Source organism: Suricata suricatta, chromosome 2 (assembly GCF_006229205.1).
Source record: "Suricata suricatta isolate VVHF042 chromosome 2, meerkat_22Aug2017_6uvM2_HiC, whole genome shotgun sequence".
Taxonomy (NCBI): Eukaryota; Metazoa; Chordata; class Mammalia; order Carnivora; family Herpestidae; genus Suricata; species Suricata suricatta.
In genome coordinates this window covers 46868929-46882348 of record NC_043701.1, presented here as the reverse complement: position 1 = coordinate 46882348, position 13420 = coordinate 46868929, and the positions used below count along the sequence as shown (strand labels likewise).

Here is a 13420-nt window from a genome sequence, read left to right as displayed (position 1 = left end):
GCTCTTCGGGCGGGGGCGGGGGCGAGGCGGGGGCGAGGCGGGGCCGGGGCGGGGCCCGCCCCCTTGGCGCACCGGCCCCGCCCCTCCTCTCCCTCCCCCGCGGACCGCAATGATTTAGAAGTTCAGGAATCCCACGTGACGTCACCGGGGGGGTGATGTAATGCACTCTAAATAGAATGTATTGTAATCTTTGCTCAGTCCAACGTGGTCCCTTCACCCGGGCTCCGCTCTTGCCTTCTCCACACTTGTTTGGTAAGTTCCTAAAAATACGGCTCGGCCACTTCTGGGGCTTTTGCATTTAGCTACTTTTGTTGCACTTGCCGCGGGAGCCATCTCGGGAGCGTACTTGGTTTGCAGGGGTTGGTTCTCGGCAGCAGCCGCGAGATTACTTGGTCCAGTGGGCAGGTCACAGGGCAAGGAGTAGGGAAGATGCGAAGCATTTTTTTGGAGGGTGATCTGTGTTTGTAAACACTTTGGCGGACCAAAGGGAAGTCCGGCCCCAAATGCTGGTGGACTGTGGAATTCTGCTGTGTCCTGAGGCCACCCCAGAGACCCCACGCCGTGTCCGTTCTGGAGCGCGTCTCGGTGGCCGCCGCGCCGTGCGACTGGAGGGATGCTAACGTGGAGCGAGCGCCGTGTCTTCCCCGGCGTGGTGCGTGTGTGGGAACGCGCGTGTGTTTCCCTGACACGGGGAACAGTTATGAATCGGGGGTGTGTGTTTGCCTCCAGAGACCTGGCAAGGTGCGGAACCCTCCAGAAGTGCGGTCAAGCGGAGGCAGCGGCGGTGGCAGCGAAGACGGCGAGCCAGGAACCTCCCCCCCGCGTCCCCAACTTCCCGGTGATGCGGCGGAACCCCCGGAGAAAGTTTGCAAACTTACAGCGGGCGCGGCGAGGACGCCGGGTCACCTAGGGGGCGGGCGGGCGGGCGCGTGGGGCTCGCTCCCTCCCGGTGCCGAGTCTGCTGCTGCCACCTCTCCCGCCAGGCTGCCCGCCGCAGCTGGTGGGCGCGCGCGCCCAGGGAGGGGACGTGGCCCTTGAAGGGCACTTGGCTTTTTGCCGCAGGAAGGCTCGAGAATGGCGCGGCTCTGTTCGCTTTCACTCCTGCAGTCGTCTCCTGCCTCCGTCCAGTTCTCGCTGGCATCATTACCTCTTCCCCGCCGCTGCCCCAAATGACAGCTCCCGGTTTTGCCGCTGCAGCGCGGTGGCAGTTCCCAGGACCCGGCGGAGGAGCCTCCCTCACCAGCAGATTCTCCACGCAACCACTTAAACTTTTCACGAAGTTCTTAGAGGGGCAAGATGCGCGAAGGAACCAAGGACGTGTTTTCTCCCGGCAGCTGCGTCCCGCTTCTTCTTTGCCATAGAATTATTTCCCGGGGGAGGGAGTATCCGGTAGATAAAGCCCCAGCCCTTGTCCCCCCACCCAACTTTCCCTGAACGGGTGCCACCCCCGCCCCCCACTTGATGCTTGTTCAAGGCCAGGAACTGGAGTGGGTTGCTTGCTTGTAGGTTGTGTTGTCAGAGTCCTCAGAGTGTGTTCGATTTTTATTTTTCCCTCCCTCCTCTGACATGTGTCAAGGAATAAAGGCTGGATACAGGTCCATTACGTCATTCTGCAGGCCAGTGTTTGATTAACAGCTTCAGATACTCAAGAGTTCGGGGTTTAGAAATGCTGACAAAGCAACTCTGCTTTTCCATCCCCTCCCTCCCCCAACATACCCGTACAATCGCCCATTCCCTGGGCATCTTTATTGCCCTCTCCTCCAGTACCCCTCCTTCTCTGCCCCCCTGGCCCCCGCCCACACCGTTATCACTCAGGCCCCGCCTCTGCCTTTTATTGCTTTCCCTGGGGCGATCACTGTCCCCGGAGTGTGGTAAGAGCTTCTGGTGTACTTCGGGGAGCACAGTACCTGATGGAGGCACACACAATCTGCCCTTTTCTATTATTTAAGGAAGGCACCAGCGAGCCCTCTTCTCCAAGGCGCAACTGCTCTGTCCGGATAGAAAAGGCGTCTCAGGAAATGTTTAGAGTCCTTATGACAATACTATGTCCTTGTGGTGACTTAGGAAAACAACACACCCACTGCAAGCACCGTACTTAATTTCACACAGCGCCTTCCTCCAACCGTTTAATAAAGAGGGAAGACCAAGAAGTGAGGATGCTGAGTAAATCAAATTTAGCTGAAAGAATCAAGAGTTAAACATTTCATTTACAAAGTGAGGAAATGTGAGTCGCTGAACCCAAAGTGCCTTATAATACATTGGTGAATGCTTTTCTTTCTCTTAACCTTAAGTTTCTATATTTAAAGAGGAAATCTAAATGCATAAGTCACTGATTTGAGTCAGAATCTTAGTATCTGGCAGTTGAAGTGAAGACATTCTGTGTGACGCGTTTGAGGGATAAAAGTAAAAAGAACTGGTAGTGGGGGAGGGTGTGTGTAGAAGCAGCAGAAATCAAATAAAAAGATCTCCTGACAGAGTTTTGGATTGAGTGGGGCAGAGGATCTGAGTACTCGCTTATTTGAAGTTGGCGGAAGCTAAATTGAGGACCATTTATATTCTGAGTATGTGGGAATTTCTTGAAGAACACATGTTTTATTATAATCAGATCTACTTTCTTCAAGCAGCCATGCTGCAGAGGAGGCAGTTGTGAAACTTGTGTCTTGGGTCTAATTGACATCCTTCCCCAAGCTTGCAGCACTGTTTATTATTTTTTCACATCTAGAGATGAAATAGTATAACCCCTACAGAACACATGTGCATCTAAAATGTGAAACTTCTTGTTTGTGATGTATAGACCTCAAGGAAAAAATGGCTCGGGTCACCAGCACTGGAGAGTGTGATTAATGATCAGTGATTTAGTGATCAGTGATTAGTGGTTTTATTCAAACTGTTACCTCTGACCAGAAGCACACATCAGAGGATTAACAGGCTCTTTAGATAAATGCTCATTAGTGGAAGGGGAAAAGCAAAGATAATAGGCATGCACCCAGGGACAACTTTCGAAGAAAATCATTCCCCGTCTTCAGAATAATAAGCTCTATTAACAGAAAGCCCTTTTAATTTAAAACTTGCTTTTATCTTGTAAATCAAAGTTAGATGTAAAAGTTTGTAGTGCCATTATAACCTAAATTTTCCCATATCCACTCGATGTGGATTATCTCAGTAGCGATATTTTTTTTATTTAAATAAACAATTGGACCTTCAGAGCAGCTGAACCCTGACAAGTTCTTAAGTCCCAGGGTTTGAAGGTGTCCCCCCTTCCAGAACGGAGAGTGCAACTTGCTAGCTAGATGGCGCACTGTTATTTGGTGTTCTGTGCCGAGGAGTGCAGGAGTCTCAAGGAGCAAGTAGTGGCTTGTGAGGTGTTCGTCCTTGCACACTTCCAACAAAGTTGATTCTGTGTAGGGTTGGAGGCTAGACAGTTCTACAAGTTTTTAGTCACATTTTCCATGTCAGTTAAATCTGGGGAGTTCAAGGCTACTGGAAAAATTAGTCTCATTACTAAAGGAAACTTAGCAAACGAGGGAGGAAAGGAGGTACCAGAGTCCAGAAGGTAGCCCTGGATTGCAGAGGTGATTGTAAAATAGCAGACCTCCTCCTCCTCCTCTTCTTCTTCTTCTTTTTCTTTTTGACTAAGAGCTAGTTTCACAATCAGTGGTCTGAAATTCTGGGGCAAATACTCAAAAGATTTATTTTCTTCCTAATCTTGCTGGTGAAAAAGAAGTTACTAGAAAGAAAGGAAGAAAAAAACCCGATTTGGTGACTGCAGGAAGCAACACGTTGCTGATTTCACTCTACAGATAATGGTAAGATGATGTTTCTTATGCTTATGAAGCAGAAAGGAACTTTGCAGTTGGTTAAATGAGGCCGATCCTGTATCTTCATGGATGGAATTCAGAAATGGAGTTCTTATTTCACACCAAATTTTAATGATGCCTTTGTCAGTTTCCTGGGACTTGGTATAGCATTTTGTGTGGAAGGTGTGTGTGTGTGTGTGTGTGTGTGTGTGTGTGAATAAGACCATTATTTCCTGGGTAAAATAATGTTCATGAGCATGTGAACTGCAGTGGGGGAGCTATGAAGCATGTTAAATAATGTGTCAGGTAAGAATTCCTTTCTCTACAGGCCTTCATGAATCACTTTAATAAGTACTTAAGTTTTAATAAGGAAGGCGTTTTAAAAAAAGAAACCTAAAAATGGAAATAAAACAAAAAAAAAACCCCATGTGTATTCCCCCTTGAAATAGGATGCTGTTGATTGAATATCAGCTATTACTTTAGTTTTAAAACTTAAAAAGAAAATAATAGAAGTCGCTTGTGCCTCCCTATAAATGTCCTCACTTTCCTTTACTTGTAGCATGTCATATAAACCTGTTATTTTAAAATCCTGACTGATGCGTAACAACTTGTATTTTTCAACTTTACTGAGGATAAGCATGTTTGCTCAATTGATAGATCTTCAAGCTGTTTTTGAATGTAAATTACCGATATCCATAAACTGCCTATCAATAAGAAGTCAGTTGTGACCTTACATAGTTTCTACATGAGTAGATAGTTTATTAGAACATTCCCATAAAAGCATGGAAACTCCTCTGTGACATAGCAGCTTTTATTTGAATAGGAGGTTAATTGAATGGTAGTTTGCCAGAGAGACTTTTTCTGTATAGCTTTTCAATTACAGTAGGTTGAAGATTTTCATACAACTGTCAGGTTCCCACACCTGCAGATTCAAAACCAATTAATCATGGACTTTTCGTGGCTATTTGTACCAATGTCAACTCCCTGGTCTCCTGATTTCTTACTAATTTGCCTTTGAGCAACGGTACATCACTGTCCTATAGTATTTCCTTAGCATTGGAGTTTGCTTCTTATTAAGCTGAAAATTGTTTTGTGGGAAGGTGAGGTTTGCTGTATCATCAAGATATGAACTTTGCAGTTGGTTTTCTTCTGCTTGCGTGGTTAGATTAAAATTGGGGATTTGAGTGGACTTACTATGTTTGTCATCTTTTTTTTCTCCCCTTCACTTTAAAGCAGTGCTGTTAGTCACAAAATTAATGTGATCATGGCTGGTGTTTCCCATCTAGGCGCTTCTTTTGCTTCTTACAAATTGGATTTCTACAGCAATTTAAGATCTTTTTTTAGAGGCAGCTTTCTCGGATGAAGACGGAACAATGATCTCAGTCAATTCATTATCTTGTCCAGTTTGACTACCAGCTGTATTATGGGAATCTACCACTGCTTTTTATAAATTAGTGTTTAAAAATTTAAATCTAGTACTCTCTCTCTGAATGCCATTTAAGAAAATTATGCAGTTGAGATAAGGTAATAAGCTGGGAGGCAATAGCCTCAAACATTTAAGTGTGAGAAAGAAGCACTTTCAGATATGCTAAGCAGACTTAAAGAACCTTTTTGTATTGCTATTTGTAAACTAAATAAGCTATTTTGTGACATTGCTTTAAATAGAAACTCTGACACTAAAAATGACATCATGTTTAATGTTTTTACTAAAAAGTTCTTACATTTAATAATTAGAAAAAGATGGGCAATTAGTGATTTTTGAGGATCCATTAGTATTCATTCCATTGTTGGGAATCACAAATCATGGATTTAACATAAGAGAAAAAAAGAGAGAGAAAGAGAGAGACAGCTTTTATAAAATTTCAGGTAGTGATAACAGTATGCCAGAAATGAGAGTAAAATTTTTGAAGCTCATATTGAGACTCTGGGACTCTCAAAAGAAAATTTAGGAAGTTTGGATAAATGTCCGAATGTATGTTATTTTGGCATTTTCGTGTTTCTTTCCTTGAAGCTCACCTATTGCTCATTTCTATTTCCTGAGAAATAGACAGAATCAATTTAACACATTAAAAACACATGTTGTAGTTGCTTCCTTCTCTTCTTTTCAAGGTTTACATTTCTACTCTTTACCCTAAAATGAACCAGGGTTGAAAACTACCATGTTGGCGTTTGGTTTGAACTAATCTTAGAGAGTAAGACTTCCTTCTGGACCAGCGATTCTGATAGTGAGACAGAAAGGCTTGTTGCGGTGTGTATAAAGCTGGAGCTGGGGAGGTGTTCTCACTGACAGACCAACCTCATCTCTCTGCGTTGGAGAACCTCAAACCTGGTCCCTTGGTTCACCGCGGCCCAGAGCTTGAGATCCCAAACAGAGCCTAAAAGCTGAATCCCTGCTTCCGGGTTGCGTTCTCTTTACGTGAGCCAGGCTTCCATAAATGCCCTGGTCATGAATGAAACGTTACCTACCCATGGCTTTGAGTGCTGTGCTTTTGATCAGTAACCTTTCAAAGACAATTTTTTCTATCAGATCTTTTGAAAGAATGCCCTGGCCGTAAAAACTGTAGTTCGTATTCTGTTTATTCTGATAGATCTGTAATGTTAATTTTTTTCACAGTGACTTTCTTATTGGAAAGCCATTTTTCTTATTCTTCACCATTATTATTAGACAGGCCCTGTAAAACTATACCCTCCAGATTTAATTGGAGACTAAAAACCAGGCAGAACTCAAAGATGGTCTAAAAGAACATTTTGGAGTAAGGCAGTAGCGTTTGTTACTTCCTTTTTTTCTTTATCACCTTTGAAAAAGGTATCTGAACAAATGTTTAAAGTTACATAGTCTTTCTTTTTGTCGAATAGAGCAACAAGTGCTATTTTCCCTCTGGCAGATGTATTTTTGCCCAGAATCTGTCACTAATGCATTATCTTTGCAGGCTGGTGTATGCGAGAGAGTTTGGAGGTGAATGTTACATCCAAAGTGAGTTGAGTCTAGAAGTATGCTCTTTGAGGTTTGACTGGCAAAACCTGACTAATCAGAGCTAATAGAAATCATGCATGCAACATAGGGGGCTCCAGAGCACCACACATTTGATTCAAGATGACGTTTAGGTTATGCTGTATTTAGGACGGGGAACAAGAATATCTCAATAGAAATCTTGAATCCATCTACTGTGTGCGTTATTTGGCTTGACCCGTAAGTTTCGTTTCCAGCTCTTTGCATGAACACTTTGTATCAGAGTTCAGGTCTCTTTTATCCTCTTATTACACTGAGGAGCCCCTGTGTGTGTGATTCCTCAAATACAACACATTTCAGCCAATTTTATGCAATTCTCTCTGTTGGCTTCCCAAGGGGGAGCAGCACATGCAACAAAAAACATCTTTGTTTTTGCTTGAATTAGCTGATTATAAGAAGAAATACATTGTATCTCCATTTGGCAGATCTGGTAGGACCCTTTCACGTTATCAAAACAAGATCTTCTCCCCTAAGTAAGCTATGATGCTGAGTTACCAGATACTAATCCATGCACCAGAGGATAGAAGGCATTGAGGATCAAATCCATTTCCCCCAGGGCACCTGGGGATGATGTGGCACGCCATTATGAAGAGTCTGATTTACCTTCCTGCAATGACAGCATTGTCCAGAAAAACACTGCCTTCTGGGAGGAAAGACAATATTCTCAATTCCCAACCTTCTCAGTTCTGAGCAGCACCGATGGCTGTGTTGAAGATGGCTGTCAGAATGCTGAGGGTCTCTAGAGTTATTTATTAAACTACAACACGGTAACGGTAAGACATTCACACACTAGATCTTAACTATCTACATCTTAAAAGTCTTAATGGTCCATTCTCTGCATTTTCCTTATGCGGATATTTTTCTAGATTTATTTTTAAGTTTCCATTCTGGTTATTCTGCTTTCAGAGTAATCCTGCAATAACAGATCACAAGTATGTGTAAAATGGGGAGAGGGAACATTTTTCATTATGGGAAGTAGATATATCAAATCTTAGAAGAAATAATTAGTGAGACAAAAGAGAACAGTTTGAAATCTAGTTGATGGCTCAAAGGCTCCGCCTAGTTCTGCCCAACAGTATGGTTTATGGCAACAGGAAAAGCCTCACACTGGAAGAGGGAATCGCCCAAGTGCTGCCTTCAACTCATTATGCTTCTCTGCCTCAGTTTCTTTGTTTGTGATAAAAGAGTATTAGTTTTGACCAGCACCATCCAGCAGTGGGAACCATAATGCAAGCTGCCTGTACAATTATGCATGTTCTAGTAGCCACATTAAAGAGGTAAAAAGAAACAGTGAATTTTTTTAAGTTTATTTATATATTTTAAGAGAGAGTGCACGCACACACGCGCAGGGGAGTGGGGCGGGGGAGGTAGGGAGAGAATCCCAATCAGGCTGCATGCTGAGCACAGAGCCCTACTCTGGCTAGATCTCGCCACTGGGTCTATCACGACCTGAGCCAAGATCAAAGCGTTGGCCGTGAAACCAACTGAGCCTTCCAGGTGCCCCAAGGCACAGTAAATTTTTGAATAACATATTTTATTTAATCCAATATATCTGAAATCTTATCATTTCAGCATATAATCAATATAAAAATGTTGATGAGATGCTTTGTGCTTTTGTTGTTGGTACTAAATCTTTGAAATCTGGTGTGTACGTTATTGATCACCCATGTCAGTTCAGACGAGTCGCATTTCAAGTGCGCTGCAGCCACATGTCATCAAGTGACAATGGTGTCAGGCAGTGCAAATCTACACCCTGTTTCAGTGGTCCTTAATCCTGGCATCCCAGTAGAACCACCTGTGGAGTTTATTTAAAAAAAATGCTGATACCTATTTCCCACCCCCAATTCTGATGTGATTGGTGTTTGGATGGGGACCTGGGCCTTTGTATTTTTTGAAAGCTCCCAGAGTGTTTCTAAAGTGTAGCCAGATTTGGGAACTGCAGTTCTAACTGATCTCCACAGTATCTTTTGTTCTAATATTCTATGATCTATTGACAGAAAGAGACTGCAGTAAAGCATCCAGAGTTTGAGAGCAACAAGTGGCCGTTGTAGGCGTGCTGCATAGTACAAAACATGTGTAAGGAGATATAATCAATAAAAATGAAAACGTACAGGGGAGCCTGGCTGGCTCAGTCAGTTGGGTGTATGACTCAGGTCATGACCTCACAGCTCATGAGTTTGAGCCCCGCATCGGGCTTTGTACTGACAGCTCAGATTCTCTCTCTCTCTACCCCTCTCCCCTACTCATACTCTCTCTCAGAAATAAACATTAAAAAAATTAAAATCTACAGATTGAATAATTTAGAAGATAGTTCTTTGAGCCACAAATGAACTCTGTTTAGTATGAGTTTCAAATATTTTAAATGATTTTCTTTCCCCGAAACGTTAGTGTACGACTTGGTTTGCATGCAGCCTCTTAGAAACCCTCCATTTTGGAAAAGGTCAAGATCACCACATGTCAGTGATTTTGCTAGCTTACTTTTTTGCCCCAGGTACTACTTGCCTTTAGCTCTTTTTGGAGAGAAAATCTTACCCGGTTTGAGACCTTGTGTTTTCCTGTAAGCTTTTAACAAGCTTTGTGTCATTGCTGAGGCCAAACTTGCCCTTTGCTCACATTAAGAAGTTAGTTATGGTTCTTTCTATTTGTCATCCTTTAAAATATTAGAAGAATCAGTGTTTTCCAATGCACACCAACGTGTTCTCCTTTGATAAATGTTTAAGTGTGTCAGTTTGTGCATTCACTAAGGGATGCAAAGAACCCAAAATTAAAAACAATGATTTCCAAACTCCTTACCTATCTTCTTTCCAAGTCAACAAACAGTGTTGTTTGTGGAGGGGAGGAGAGATCTCAGGGATGGTCTCCTGTGACTTCGTGCTGCTGAAAACCTCTGCATTCCCGAATCTGTGAGTCATTCCACCCTGAGCCTCTCTCCTTACCCCTGCGTAGCAGCGTGTTTCCAAGTACATGTCTGTGTGGCTCTGTGCTTTTTAAAACATGACTTACAACCACTTTTGGTACAAAATGGCACATTTCTCTACATTTTGCGATGATGATATTTGTGTTTTCTGTCATGTCATTCATTGGAAAAATTTTAACCTCCCATTTATTAGAAGAAACTGAAGCATTGACAAGGCGGGGCATTGTGTTCATTCATTAGAAGGGGGTGAGGCAAGCGCTCCGATTTATTAGTTCCTAAAGATAAACACGATTCTGGGTGGTTTCCAGGTGGCGATTTTCCAATTGTGCATATGATTGCATTTGTCTTTGAATTTACAAATAACATTTTTTTCCCTGATGCTTTTCCATGCATTACTTGTACTTAAATGATTTCTGTGCTAATAGCTTTTGCTTTCCAGCTCCAGGCTACATGTATCTGGATTGATTAACAAATACATTTGTGTATATCGGCCTCTTCACGTGAGACCTCTTCTAAAAGTTGCACGGAGACATCTGTTACAAACCTGTGTTTTTAATGGTATCCAGGGAAACTTTCTCTAAGGCTACTTTGTGATTGACTGTTGAGGACTTTGTGGAATGACACTGAGATAAAAGATGTAAGTTGTTCAACTCTTTGGAGGATTGCAAGTGCAGGGTTTTGGGTATTCGTTCACTAAGCAAGACAGATAGCTCCTGAATTATCTTGAGTAAAACATTTTAGCTCTTGTTTTACCAATGTACTGTCTTCACACTTGGGCTGAGTCATCTGCTTTTGGGTGTTTGGCCTTCGTATTGTCCCAGTAATGATGAGGGTTGGACTTAGCCATATGCAGTTTCTGTCTACACCTCTAGGTCTTCCATGCGTGAGACACAAGCTATGATTAAGAGGGCAGCCTGGGGCTAGTGCCAGGGAGGCGTTCTTTTGCATCTTTTTCTGAGTATTCTACTAATGTGAAAGCAATTTTAATATCCACACATAGATGTGGTTATGGTGGTTGAGACTGTATATAAATAAAAAACCTCTGCCAGTGAAGACCAGGATGTGATTATCATCTCTTTTAGGATGCCCATGGACAAATTGTTCCTCTTTTGAGCAAGTATCTATTTGTCACATTGATTTAGATACACGTACTGGTGATTAAAAGATTTTGCGAGATTAAAAAAATTCGAAACCATTTTTAAGACACTCTTCTAATATGGCCTGTCTAAGCACACATTGTTTACAATTTCATCTCCTAGCTTTGCAAAGCCAGATGACTAACAGCCACCATTCTTAGTGCCGTGGTGCTGGACGTCATCAAAGATGACGGTGCACAGAGTTTTGGCACCACGAAGCAGCGTGTAATTTGAAATTGTACTTTTTGTTAAATACCCATGCTAATCTCCAAATCATTCAAAACATTGAAAAACAAAACAAAACAGTGATGTCTGCTCATTGGATGGAGGCAGCACTAGCAGAGATGTACATTTTTCCCCCATGTGCCTTAGCAGCACTCACAAACATCAGGGAGGAAAAAACTGGCATGTCATTTTTGACATACCCTTTGGAAGGGACATTCTTAAGATAGGTTAACCCTTTAACCCAAGGGTCATTTTAACCCTTTCCAGGAAATGTGCCTTCCCTCACCCCCGCCCCCAATAAAGCACAAAAACTATAGTATCTTTAAAAGGAAGGTTGTAAGTGGGATGCTGTATCTTTATTTATTTATTATTTTTTAAAACTAGTTTATTGTCAAATTGGTTTCCATGTAGCACCCAGTGCTTCTCCCCACAAGTGCCCCCCTCCATGACATCCCCCCTTTCCCTTCCCCCTCCCCCTTCAGCCCTCGGTTTGTTTTCAGTATTCAATAGTCTCTCATGATTTGTGTCTCTCTCTCTCTCCCCAACTCTCTTTCCCCCTTTTCCTCCCTATGGTCCCTGTTAGGTTTCTCCTGTTAGACCTATGAGTGCAAACCTATGGTATCTGTCCTTCTCCGCCTGACTTATTTCGCTTAGCATGACACCCTCAAGGTCTATCCACTTGTATCTTTATTTAACATGTAGCAGATATTTTAGGAGGGTCTGTGTAGGAAGTTTTATGTACCTTTACATGATTTTAGTGATTTAATACTTATTAAAAAAAATAAGGGATTCTGGAGATTTGTTGCATAACTGTAAGTATACTTTAACTACTGAACTATACACTTAAAAATAGTTGATAGTAAATTCTATGTTATGCGTGTTTTAACATAACTAAAAAAAAAAGAGAGGAATAGGGTTTGCATGTACCCATTCCCCAGATGGAGAATAGAATGCATGGACCGCTTATTCAAAGTCAGGTATAGCAGCTTTATATCTTAATAAGAGAACAAAAATCTAAAGAGGACATATGCATTTCTGATCAATGTAGAGGGGTGACAGATGTGTAGTGTGATTCTAATACATGGGCTAATCCAGGGAAGACAACAATATAAAGCACTAAATGCCTTTTTTGGGGTGTGTGTGACTGGGTTGGATCTTGATGGGCCCTGTGTATAGAAAGCTGTGTCATTTAATGAAAAACACTCCATTTGGGATTATTTGAAGGTCTGTATTTGTATTAACTTGATTGACTTTCTCAATGTAAAGATGTGGTCAAATGAAAAGAGAGAGACTTGTAGTTTATGTAAGGGCATATTAAGCCCACACTTCCCTCCCTCCATCCCTGGCTTCCTTGCCCCCCTTTCTCTCTCTTTCCATTTTACCCTTCCTTTAGTAGAGATTTACTGAGCACCCATTATGCACCAAGAACTGGGGATACATCATCAAAACCAGACACAGTCCCTCTCCTCCCAGAACTTATGGGTAGGACAGACATCATATGGGTCCCTGCGATAGAATGTTGTGAGCATGCGGGTCTGGAGACAGAGTGCTCAGTCAGTGGGGTAGCGTGGTCGTCCAGGCAAGAGGTGACGGTGGCTTGGCCACAATGGTGCCAGATTAAAGACACTGTTGAAGAGACAGGATCAACATGACGAGGGGTTTGATTTCCTGAGGATGAGGGGAGGGAAGAGGGAGCCTGGCAGGACAAGTTTGACCCAGTATGGAAACCTGGATTGTCCTTTGTGGTAATAGAGGAATGGAGGCTTTCTGCCCTGGGCATGTGTCTGAGTCCTTGATGGAGAACAGAAAATAGCTGTGAATAGACATTCCAAGAGCAACTGTAACTACAAACTGTAGTGCAGTTGGTCACTGGGTTACAGGCAGTGCAGTTTTGATAATTTATATCAGAGAGAAACTTCTCCAAAGAGAGAGGCAGCCAGAGCTGATGCCCCAGCAGGGTCCGGTGCACAGCGGCACGTATTAGTTTCCTAGGGCCGCTGTTAACATAGCACCACAGATCCAGTGGCTGTCAGAAATTTATTTTCTAGAATTCCAAAGTCACGGTGTCTGTAGGGTTGGTTCCTCTTGAGGGCTGTGAGGGGAAATCTTTCTAAGTGTCTCCGTTTGGCTCATAGATGGATGTCTTCTTATTGTATCTCTTCACATCCTCTTCCTTCTGTGCTCATCTGTCTCTGTGTGGAATTTCCCCTTTTAATAAGGACACCAGTCATACTGGATTAGGACCCATTCTAAGGACCTCTAAGGAACTTATTTTAACTTGATTCCCTCTGTAAAGAGTTTATTTCCAAATAAGATCACATTTTAGGGTACTAGA

General features: G+C 42.8%; 1 protein-coding gene across 1 annotated transcript in view; it reads left to right on the top strand.

Moving 5' to 3' along the window:
- Positions 1-217: 217 nt before the first annotated feature.
- Positions 218-13420, top strand: part of CREB5 (cAMP responsive element binding protein 5) — a 392449-nt gene continuing 379246 nt past the window's right edge. The window contains exon 1 of the mRNA XM_029925818.1: positions 218-252. The gene's annotated coding sequence lies outside the window, so the exon portion shown is untranslated. The remainder of the gene's footprint in view (positions 253-13420) is intronic.